The following is a 12,823-nucleotide window of genomic DNA, read 5'->3' on the forward strand; positions in this document are numbered from 1 at the left end:
GTTCTTTTGTGATTGGGTTACCTCACTCAGGATGATGCCCTCCAGGTTCATCCATTTGCCTAGGAATTTCATAAATTCATTCTTTTTAATAGCTGAGTAGTACTCCATTGTGTAATTGAATGACATTTTCTGTATCCATTCCTCTGTTGAGGGACATCTGGGTTCCTTCCAGCTTCTGGCTATTAGAAATAAGGCTGCTATGAACATAGTGGATCATGTGTCCTTCTTACCAGTTGGAACATCTTCTGGATATATGCCCAGAGAGGTATTCAGGATCCTCCGGTAGAACTATGTCCAATTTTCTGAGGAACCGCCAGACTTATTTCCAGAGTGGTTGTACAAGCTTGCAATCCCACCAACAATGGAGGAGTGTTCCTCTTTCTCCGAAAAATTCCTGAATAGAAAGAACAGCAATGGCTTGTGATGTAAGATTGAGAATCAACAAATGGGACCTCATAAAATTACAAAGCTTCTGTAAGGCAAAAGACACCATCAGTAAGACAAAAAGGCCACCAACAGATTGGGAAAGGATCTTTACCTATCCTAAATCAGATAGGGGAATAATATCTAATATATATAAAGAACTCAAGGAAGTAGACTCCAGAAATCAAATAACCCCATTAAAAAATGGGGCTCAGTGTTAAACAAAGAATTCTCACCTGAGGAATACCAAATGTCTGAGAAGCACCTGAAAAAATCTTCAGCATTCTTAATCATCATGGAAATGCAAATTAAAACAACCCTGAGATTCCACCTTACACCAGTCAGAATGGCTAAGATCAAAAATTCAGGTCACAGTAGATGCTGGCGAGGATTTGGAAAAAGAGGAACACTTTTACTTTTTAAATTCTGAATTCTCCTCTATCTTTTCCACCTCCTTTCAAACTTATTAGTTCTTCTTTAGCTTCACATATGCACACACACACACACACACACGCACACACACACACACACACAAACACACACAAACACACACATAAACACCATAGTACCTGTTAGTATCTAGGGATGATAATGTCATAGAGATATGGGTTGGATAGACTATCAGGGGCTGTTCCCTGGAAAAATATTTTAACTCTCCTGCAGCCATTAGTTGCACATAGTTATTAATATATGAGTAACAGATTAAGAGATTTACCCTATATACACTGGCATAACAACTAGTGTTATCATTGTGCAACTTTTCTTTAGATAACCAAAAAGGTGAGATTTCCCTAGTCAGATAAGATATCCCTAGTCCGTGACTCCTATCAGATACTGAAGACACTATCTTACAACTATGTTCTTTTATTTAAATATTATTTTAATCAATTTGCAAAATTATCAACAATATTTTACTGCTTCCAAAAACACATTTTTCTAGTAAAAAGAATAGACAAAATGAGTATGTCAATTATATTATGTTAGGTAAGAACCCCCCCAAAATATCTGTATTTAATCATAGGTGACCCAGGTTAAAACATTTAACAAGAATACTGTTATAATTTGAGGAACAAAATGTCATTACTCTTGTTTTACTTTCTGTTTAGTTTAATGGTAACAACACCTATATAACTGCATAGTATCAATAAATATATATTATTGACATTTTTATTTGAGTTATAAAATAAAAATAGCAGAATTATAGTCTAGCTTTCTTTTTCTTCTCACACATTTTACATTACCAGGAAATTATTTTATTCATTCTTGCTAAGTGCTAAGACAAGAGAAAACTGAGTTATTCTCAATTCAAATTTTTACATTACAAATTTGTGATGACATTTTATTTAAAAGAAAACACACCCTCAACAAATGTAAATTAATCATGAAAAAATAAGTTCAGTATTTTATTTCTGTATTTTGTGTAAAAAATTCCAGAGCCAGTTAAAATATCTGATCATTTATAACTACATAAAAGCAAAAAAAAATAATAAACTTGCAAATTGATGTAATTGATTTCTTATTCCAAATATGGTAGAGATTGATATGGGGAAATATGCAAAATATATACAAAGAGAGTTTTATTTTCTACAGTCTAAATTTGGTTCACTTACTAACGTGTGTCCCTTATAAGTTGGTTTAGAATGCTTTTTGTTTACACTCAAAATATTGCCATAATAATATAATTGCCAAGTGTTTAATATTTTACACTTCCCCATGATGAATTTCTTATAATTGATATATAATGACATTAGTACATTATTCTAAATTGACATATATGATGTATTTGCATTTATTGTTATTTGATGACCTTCAAAAAGACGAAGTACAAAAACGAACACAAGATTCCATGTAACATTTAATTGACATATTTGTTATAGGCTCTTCTACACTGTGATATGATTTCATCCTTTTCTTGTCAATAATGACCTTGACCAATTGAATGAGTACTGAACAGATATGCAGTAGAATGGTCTCCATTTACAAACTAATTTTCTAGATATTTAACTTGGAACTGTGGATATTTTAATAAAGAAATTCAAGGGACATATATTTTTATTACATATTGTCTATATTTACATTTCAAATGTAAATAGTTTCCCCTTTCCTAGTTTCCCCTCTGAAAATCCTCTATCCCCTATTCTCCTCCCCCTGCTCCCCAACATAACCTCTCCCACTTCCTGGCCCTGGCATTACCCTATACTGAGGCATAGAACCTTCACAGGACCAAGGGCCTCTTCTCCCATAGATGACCGAATAGGCCATTCTCTGTTCCATATGCAGCTAGAGCCATGAGTCCCACTATGGGTTTTCTTTGGTGGTTTAGTCCCAGGGAGCTCTGGTGATAGTGGTTAGTTAATATTGTTGTTCCTCCTATGGTGCTCCAAGGCCTTCATCTCCTTAGTTTCTTTAGCTCCTTCATTGGGGACCCTTTGCTAAGTCCAATGGATGGCTGTGAGCATCCACTTCTGAATTTGTCAGGCACTGGCAGAGCCTCTCAGGAGACAGCTTTATCAGGCTCATGTCAGCAAGTACTTGTTGGCATCTGCAATAGGGTCTAGATTTGGTGGTTGTTTATGGGATGGATCCCCAGGTGGGGCAGTCTCTGGATGGTCATTCGTTCAGTCTCTACTCCACACTTTTTCTCCATAATTCCTCCCAATAGGTATTTTGTTCACCCTCTAAGAAGGATGGAAGTATCCACACTTTGATCTTCCTTCTTCTTAAGTGTCATGTGTTTTTTGGATTGTATCTTGGGTATTCTGAACTTATGGGCTAATATCCACTGAGTACACATCATGTGTGTTCTTTTGTGATTGGGTTACCTCACTTAGAATGATATCCTCCAGATCCATTCATTTGCCTAGGAATTTCATTAATTGATTGTTTTCAATAGCTGAGTAGTACTCCATTGTGTAAATGTACCACATTTTCTGTATCCATTCCTCTGTTGAGGGACATCTGGGTTCTTTGCAACTTCTGGCTATTATAAATAAGGCAGCTATGAGCATAATGGAGCATGTGTACTTATTACAACGTGTAGCATCTTCTGGGTATTTGCCCAGGAGTGGTTTTGCTGGATTTTCTCGTAGTACTATGTACAATTAACTGAGGAACCACCAAACTGATTTCCAGAATGGTTGTACCAGCTGGCAATCCCACCAGCAATGGAAGAGTGTTCCTTTTTCTCCACATCCTTGNCAGCATCTGCTGTCACCTGAATTTTTGATCTTAGCCATTCTGACTGATGTGAGGTGGAATCTCAGGGTTGTTTTGATGATTAAGGATGCTGAACATTTTTTCAGGTGCTTATCAGCCATTTGGTATTCCTCAGGAGAGAATTCATTGTTTAGCTGTGTACCCCATTTTTAATAGGGTTATTTGGTTTTCCAGAGTCTAACTTCTTGAGTTCTTTGTATATATTGGATATTAGCTCCTTACCAGATTTAGTGTTCATAAGGATTTTTTCCAATCTGTTTTTTTTTTTTTTGCCTTTATGTCTTATTGACAGTAATCTTTGCCTTACAGAACCTTTGCAATTTTATGAGGTCCCAAGTGTGGATACTTGATCTTACAGCACAATACATTGCTGTTCTGTTCAGTAATTTTTCTCCTGTGCCAATATGTTTGAGGCTCTTCCTCACTTTCTCCTCTATAAGTTTCAGTGTATCTGGGATTATGTGGAGTTCCTTGATCCACTTAGACTTGAGCTTTGTATAAGGAGATAAGAATGGATCAATTTGCATTCTTCTACATGATAATGCCAGTCAAGCCAACATCATTTGTTGAAAATGCTGTCTGATTTCCACTGGATGGTTAAATCTCCTTTGGCAAAGATCAAGTGACCATAGGTATGTGGGTTCATTTCTGGGTCTTCAGTTCTATTCCATCGATCTACCTTTCTTTCACTGTACCAGTACCATGCAGTTTTTGTCACAGTTGCTCTGTAGTACAGCTTGAGATCAGGCATGGTGATTCCACCAGAGGTTCTTTTATTTTTTAAAATAGTTTTTGCTCTCCTAGGTCTTTTGTTATTCCAGATGAAATTGCAAATTTCTCTTTCTAATTATGTGAAGAATTGTGTTGGAGTTTAATGGGGTTTCACTGAATCTTTAGATTGCTTTCAGCAAGATAGCCATTTTTACTATATTAATCCTGCCAATCCATAAGCATGTAAGATCTTTCCAGCTTCTGAGATCTTCTATTTCTTTCATCAGAGAATTGAAGTTATTATCATACAGATTTTTCACTTCCTTAGTTAGAGTCACGCCAAGATATTTTATATTATTTGTGACTATTGTGTAGGGTGTTGTTTTCCTAATTTCTTTCTCACCCTGTTTATCCTTTGTGTAGATAAAGGCTACTGATTTGTTTGCGTTAATTTTATATCCAGCTACTTCCTGGAAGTTGTTTATCAGGTTTAGGTGCCCTCTGGTGAAATTTTTGGGGTCACTTATGTATACTGTCATATCATCTGTAAATAGTGATATTTTGACTTCTTCCTTTCCAATTTGTATCCCCTAGATCTCCTTTTGTTGTCTAATTGCTCTGGCTATGACTTCAAGTAACATATTGAATAGGTAGGGAGAGTGTGTGCAGCCTTGTCTAGTCCCTGATTTTAGTGGGATTGGTTCAAGTTTCTCTCCATTTAGTTTGATGTTGGCTACTGGTTTCCTGTATATTGATTTTACTATGTTTAGGTATGGGAAGCCACAATTAATCTGATACCTAAATCACACAAAGACCCATCAAAGAAAGAGAACTTCAGACCAATTTCCCTTATTTACATTGATTCAAAATTATTCAATAAAATTTTTGCAAACCAAATCCAAGAACACATCAAAACAATCATCCATCATGATCAAGTAGGCTTCATCCCAGGGATGCAGGGAAGGTCAATATATGGAAATCCATGTAATCTACTATAAACAAACTTAAAAACAAAAACCACATGATCATCTCATTAGATGTTGAGAAACATTTGACAAAATCCAATGCCCATTCATGATAAAAGTCTTGCAAAGTTCTAGGGACATTTTTAATACCTTTCTTAATCACATTTCAACACATTAGGATATATTATTGTTTCAGAGTGGTATAGAGATATCTAATTGTGATAGACAATTGAATAGCATGTAATTTATTGTTGATTTGAATTTCAAGTTCAACTATTATAGAAAATTTGGTAGATATTGTCAGGAAAGAAGCACAGTTGAAATTCTGAGTGCAGAGAGATCATTATTAGTTTATTCTTAAGCTAAATTTTATCTAAATTATTTGGATCATTGGTTCCATACATTGAGTAGTGATCAATTTCACTCTCAATGATTAGTGAAAAGGGTCAGTAAGGCTAACCTCTTACTATGAAATCATAAGTCCTCTGGATTGGCTCTTCAGTATGCAAATAAATTTTGGACGAACCACACAAATTTCTTGTAATCTTACCATCAGAGAGGGGGGGTTAGTTTGTGAGAGATCCTATCTCAATATTATAAGGTGAAAAGTGATTGATGAAGACACCTGACTTCAGCCTTTGTCCTTCAAAACACATGTGCACATATACACATGAACCCATACACATGAGAAGATACAGGGATACATATACAAACCCCAAACATAGTCACACCAAAATTCAATAGGTAATAAACCTAATGTGGGAGAGGAATGTATAAACTAGAATGCTTCTATAAAAGTGGTTAATAGTTGTAGAAAAGTATAGTACAAGAAAACAATAAAAATTTACCGGTGTACTGTTTATGTTAGAAAAAAATTGGTCTCTGAAGAATGAGAATTTTTTTAGGTAAAAAATTTATAATACATGTGATTGTATATTTTTCTAGGACAGAATTATTATAAAATATAATGAAATAGCAACCTTAGTAATATGTTGCTTATTTCACAGGATCAAACACCATCTTTCTATATACTACAAAACAAACACAAGCCAAAAGAAATGATTTAATCGAATGATAAATACTTGTCTTAGTCAGGGTTTCTATTCCTGCACAAACATCATGACCAAGAATCAAGCTGGGGAGGAAAGGGTTTATTCAGATTACACTTCCACACTGCTGTTCATCACCAAGGAAGTCAGGACTGGAACTCAAGCAGGTCAGAAAACAGGAGCTGGTGCAGAAGCCATGGAGGGATGTTCTTTACTGGCTTGCTTTCCCTGGCTTGCTTAGCCTGCTCTCTTATAGAACCAAGACAACCAGTCCAGAGACGGCACCACCCACAAGGGAACCTCTCCCCTTGCTCACTAATTGAGAAAATGCCTAAAGTTATTTAGACTATATGGGGTTTAGTACCCCAAAGGACTATGAGTCTCTGAGCACATGCCCGTTTTGCAAGAAATCTGGCTCAACATGTCTTTAACTGAATAAAGCTGAGAAAGGCAACATGAAGTTGGGTAAGGCTATGAATGCATACAACTCACTTCAAGTGAAAGACTTCTTCCAGCAAGCTTGGACCCTTAATGTTCCTTGAGCTCTCAGAACAGCAATATAAACTGGGAACCCCATCTCTAAACACATTAACCCATGGGAGATATTGCTCCTTCAACCTATCACATCTAGCCCTGTTAGGCTTAAACTCATCTCATGACGCAAAATATACTGAGTCCACCTTCAAAAAGAGGAATAAGATCATAGTGAGGAAAGATCAGACTAATGCAATACAAAAACTATGCTGGGCAAACACTCCCTGAATGTACTTCTCTGACAAATGTTTCATGGCTCAAGCATCAACAACATCTTTTGTGTTGCATCAGAATGCAGTATTCATATATACAGCTTCACCCAATGGCCTCTCAAGGCCTTCTTTCAGGAAATTTGTATCAGAAAAGCATTTCCTGCTCTCAGCAATTATCTTAAACTAGGGAGGAAGAATCTATGTATATTTGGACTACACAGCTAAATTCAGCTTCCAGCTTGGGATGGACACTCTAGCCAAGTTACTAACATATTCATTTTTCTCCTCTGAAATCATTTATACTGGGGTTCCACACTTCACCTTGTTCTCATGAGTACTGTCTTCACAGATCCTAATAGAAATGCACATGGAGTTATGACTTCATCCTTGTTTCTATTTCAATATCTTACAAACTCTATCCAAAATCAACATGATATAGTTACTTAAAAAATCTATTTTTTCTGTTACCAAATTCTATCCTAGTTTTCTTTCTGTGTTTATGATAAAACCATTATTAATGAAAGTAAACTATAGGAGACAGACATTATTTTCATGTGTAGTTCCAGAGAGAGTGTGGCCCTAATGGCTGGAACACTATGTTATAGATGAAGGAAAAGGAAAATGGTTGGACATATTCATACAGAGGAAATAGAATTAACAGAAAGTAGGACATCATAAAGTGATATACCTCAAGTGATATACTTCTGCTAGAACGGTCTTATCTTTTAAAGATTCTATAATCTTTCCAAACTGGACCACCAGATAGTGACCAAGTGTTCAAGTACATAAACCCATGGGTAGGTGTTAGTTTCCATTTAAACCACTTCAGGGAGTCAAACAAGGGTACTGAAATTTTGTGGTGGTTTAATTTTAATGCATCAATGTGGGTTGTGTACAGTGAAGAATTCTTACTCAACTGCATATTGTAGGGATAACTTTTTACAGTGTTTTTTAACAAATGTTCAACCTCTCTTCTAGAATATCACCTAACAGAAATAGTGGAAGAGAAAAGTTATTAGGGTATGGGGGAAGTAGACCTGTTTAGCAAGAGTTCTTTAAGGGCAAACTCAATCTTTTTTGTCAGCAGTTCAGTCCTGTAGCAAACAACAAATATGAATCAGCAGTTACAATGCAGTTCTTTTGGCAGGAAGGTATACACACAAAGCATTAGCTGCAGTTCAGTTATTTCAGCAAGCATTAACCAGCAGCTGTAGTTCAATACTAAAGAAATCACAAGGCTCGCCAACTGGCCTTAGGTGAGGTTGCAGAAGCTGCAAGAAGCTGCAGGAAATTAATGAGAAGTTCATTGGCGACTTTCTCTCAATAGCAATATGTAACATGAAGTATTAACAAACAAGCCACGGTATGCTAGGAAAGCACCAACAGGCAGGCCAGCCTGTTTTCATTTTAGCAGACTCTCTGACACCGAGCTCCAAAGTTTCAAAGTTTCTCCACCCAGGTCACTAAGTTCCCATGGCTGGTTGCTGCCATGCCAGATCCACACTTCCCATGGCCTTTTGGGGTGCACTTCTTGTAAACCCAGGGTTCTCTCTGGAACCTTGTTGAGTTGCAGAGGGAAGGAAAATACCACACAATCTTGGTTTAGAATCAACAGTGAACTCAATCACTGGGCCCAGCAACAAACATCCTAATTTGTAAACCATTCTAAATTAAGTCCTCTTGCAGTAGATCCCAATGGATCTACTACCTGAACCTGGGGCGCTCTGCTACCTACCTTTTTCCCTCCATGGTCCCGAAATCCAGCCAAGTCTCCTCTCCTCTTCTACCATCCCTTTTTTCCAACTCAGAAGTCCAGGCTACTTGCCCAGCGATTGGGCCCTTGAAATCCTTATTCATTAGGGGAAGGTTCACAAGAAGTCATCTGAGTACATGATTCAGTCCTCTTTCCAGGCAGGCCCTCCTGGGGAGGCAGAATTAGCATCAAAATACAAACAGCACCAGGGTTATACACAGCAGCAGCATTACCACAGTAGAGCTCAATAATGCCATATAAGGTAAACCAATACATATATTTCCTTAGAAAAGAATGGCAAGGCAGACAAAACCTAATCAATGTTCCTACTCCACTGTTATGGGGTCATATGTATACTCCTTCATAACACATGTGTCCACTATATCAAAATATCCTTTCACCTGTGCCTGCTAAAAAGACATTCTTTTCCTTCATGTGTCTGCTTTAGTAAGACATCTTTCACCTCTGTGCACAAACAAAATATCACTTTTTATAACTTACTTTATAAACAAACCAGAAGTTTCTACTTCATATTTCCCTTTATGTTTAAGAATTTTCATTTTCTCCAACATTAGCAAGCTACACACAATAGAAATAATTGTAAGAACTATCACATTGTAATCAATGACTTATTACAATATAGTCAAACAATAGTACCACATAATAACCTTATATTTCTATCCATATATAATAATTTAAACAAAAAATTTAATTTTCTATCAATATATAATAATTAAACAAAAAACCTTAAATTTCTATTAATATACAATAATTCAAACAAAATGACTTTAAATTTTTATCAACCCTGATCATAACCAATAATGAATTTCCATTCCAGATAATAAAAATTATAACACATCATATGACCAAACCTATCCACCCCAACTTAAGGGATTAGGCAACAGTCTTTGGGAAATTACTTCCTGCTGAATTGTGGTAAAGAATTCCTGTATTGGCCCCAACGAGAAAAAATGGATAGTTTGACAAAAGCTGGCTGTAGCTTTTGTTGCCCAGTCTCTGTGTTCATCCATTCTCTGTATTGTGTGTCCAATCTCTGCATTTCCAGTCTTTGTGTGATTAATCATCACAGCTATCCCTTTTGAAGTTGATTTTCATGCATATTTTGGGGAGATCAGTAACTGAGACAGTCTGTGAATCACTTGGGCTATATGCTTTGTGAAAACAGTCATGTCTCAGCTAATAAGAGATTTTTTCCTGGTCAGATCAAATTTTTCTAAGTTTTGTTGGTAACCATATATTTTCATTCCCTGTATGTATTCTCTAGAGTCACAGAATATATACAATGTCTTTCTATATTGAGGGATTTTATTATGATGACTTACAGTCTGTAGTACAACTCCCCATCAATGGTCATTTGTGAATTGTAAGTCCAGGAATCCAGTAATTACTCAGTTTCACAAGGCTAGTTATTTCACCTTGCCTTCTGTAGAAGTAGATTCCAAGAGATGTGCTTTCAAGTACATTCAAATGGTGAAGAAGATCCAATCATCTACTTCCAATATTCTTATGTAGATCTCTATCAGAAGGTATGGCACAGATTAAAGGTATGTACTACCATACCTCGATCTGGGAATTATTTTGTTCCAAACTCACCTTGAACTCAGAGATCACTTTGACTTAGTCTTCTGGGATTAAAGGTGTGTATTACCTTGCCTAGACCTAAGCTTTTCATAGCCACTATGCCTCAAGATCTCCAGGCCAAGATCCATGTTAGAAATTTGTGTCTTCCAGCCTCAAGATCTGGATCACAGATGATCCTTCCAACTCTGGATTGTAGTTCATTTCAGATATAATCAAATTAACAACCAAGACTACAGTGTAACAACTATACACTGTAGATACATGAGCATAATAACTATGTCCCCATCTTAAAACAATTGCAGGTTTCCATACCAATTTTAACACATCCTTACTGTATATTGGTTGGCCTAGTTTCTCAGTTTTGTTTTCAAATCTCAGTGTCTTTTAGTTGTCATTGTTCCTTTTTCAAAAACATTAAGAAAAGTGAGAGATTCTATCTGTGAGTACACTGTAGCAGTGTTTAGAAGAGGGCATCAAATCCTATTACAGATGTTTGTGAGCTACCATGTGGTTTCTGGGAATTGAACTCAGGACCTCTGGAAGAGCAGTCAGTACACTTAACCCCTGAGTCATCTCTCCAGTCCCAGATAGGTTTAGTGCAGAATTCTATCAGTCCTTCACAGAAGACCTAATATAAATACTCTTCAAACTATTCCAGAAAATAGAAACAGAAAGAACACTACCAAATTTATTCTATGAAACCACAATTCTGGATATAACTAAACCACACAAAGACTTAACATAGAAAATGAATGTCAGAATTTCACTTATGAATATTGATACAAAAATATTCAATAAAATTATAGCAAACCAAGTTCAAGAGCACATTATCTATCATGATCAAGTAGGCCTCATCCCAGTATGCAGGGATGGTTCAGTATATGGAGATCAATAAATGTAATCCACTATATAAACAAACTCTAAGAAAAAAAAACACATGATCATCTCATCTGATGCTGAGTAATTATTTGACAAAATTCAGCACCCCTTTGTGGTAAAAGTCTTGAAAAGATCAGGAAATCAAGGCCCATAATGAAACATAGTAAAAGTAATATACAGCAAACCAGTAGCCAACATCAAACTAAAGGGAGAGAAACTTGAAGGAAAGTCACTAAAATCTGGGATGAGACTTTGTCCCGACCTATTCAATATAGTACTTAAAGTCCTTACCAGTGCAATTAGACAACAAAAGGGGGTAAAAATAATACAAATTTGAAAGGAAGAAGTCAAAATATCACTATTTGCAGATGATATGATAGTAAATTTAAGTGACCCTAAAAAATTCTATCACAGAACTCCTATGCCTGATAAACAACTTTAGTAAAGTGGCTGGATATAATATTAACTCAAACAAATCAGTGGCTTCCTTCTACTCAAAGGATAAACAGGCTTAGAAAGAAATTAGGGAAATGACACCATTCACAATAGTCACAAAATATATAAAATACTTTGGTGTGCCTCTAACCAAGCAAGTGAAAAATCTGTATGATAAGAACTTCAAGTATCTGAAGAAAGAAATCAAGGAAGACCAGAGGAGATGGAAAGATCTCCCATGCTCATTGACTGGCAGGGTATTAGTATAGCAAAAATGGCCATCTTGCCTAAAGCAATCTATATATTCAATGGAACTCCCATCAAAATTCCAACTCAATTCTTCATAGAGTTAGAAAGAGCAATTTTCAAATTCATTTGAAGTAACAAGGAACTCAGGATAACAAAAACTATTCTAAACAATAAATGAAATTCTGGGAGAATCACCATCCCTGAACTCAAGCTGTGTCAAAGAGCAATAGTGATAAAAACTGTATGGTATTGGTACAGAGATGGGCGGGTAGATAAACTGAATAGAATTGAAGACCCAGAAATGAACCCACACACCTATGGTCACTTTATCTTTGACAAGGGAGCTAAAATAATCTAGGGGGGAAAAGAGTATTTTCAACAAATGGTGCTGGTTCAACTAGCTGTCAGCATGTAGTGGAAAAAAGAATTTTCAACAAGTGGTGCTGGCTCAACTGGCGGTTAGCATGTAGAAGAATGCAAATAGATCTATTCTTATCTTCTTGTATAAAGCTAAGTCCAAGTGGCTCAAGGGCCTCCACATAAAACAAGATACAATAAAACTTATAGGGGAGAAAGTGGGGAAGAGCCTTGAACACATGAGCACAGGGGAAATTTTCCTGAACAGAACATCAATAGCTTATGCTCTGTGATGAAAAATTGAAAAATAGGTGTGGTCTCCCTTCCCCCACCTGCTTGAACCTGCTTGCTCAAGGGTGGAGTTTCCCCGATCATTCGTTCTGCCACGCCCACTGCTGGACCCTGTCAGCTTTGCTGCCTGGAGGCACACACGTGTTC

This window comes from Mus caroli, chromosome X (assembly GCF_900094665.2).
Source record: "Mus caroli chromosome X, CAROLI_EIJ_v1.1, whole genome shotgun sequence".
Classification (NCBI taxonomy): domain Eukaryota; kingdom Metazoa; phylum Chordata; class Mammalia; order Rodentia; family Muridae; genus Mus; species Mus caroli.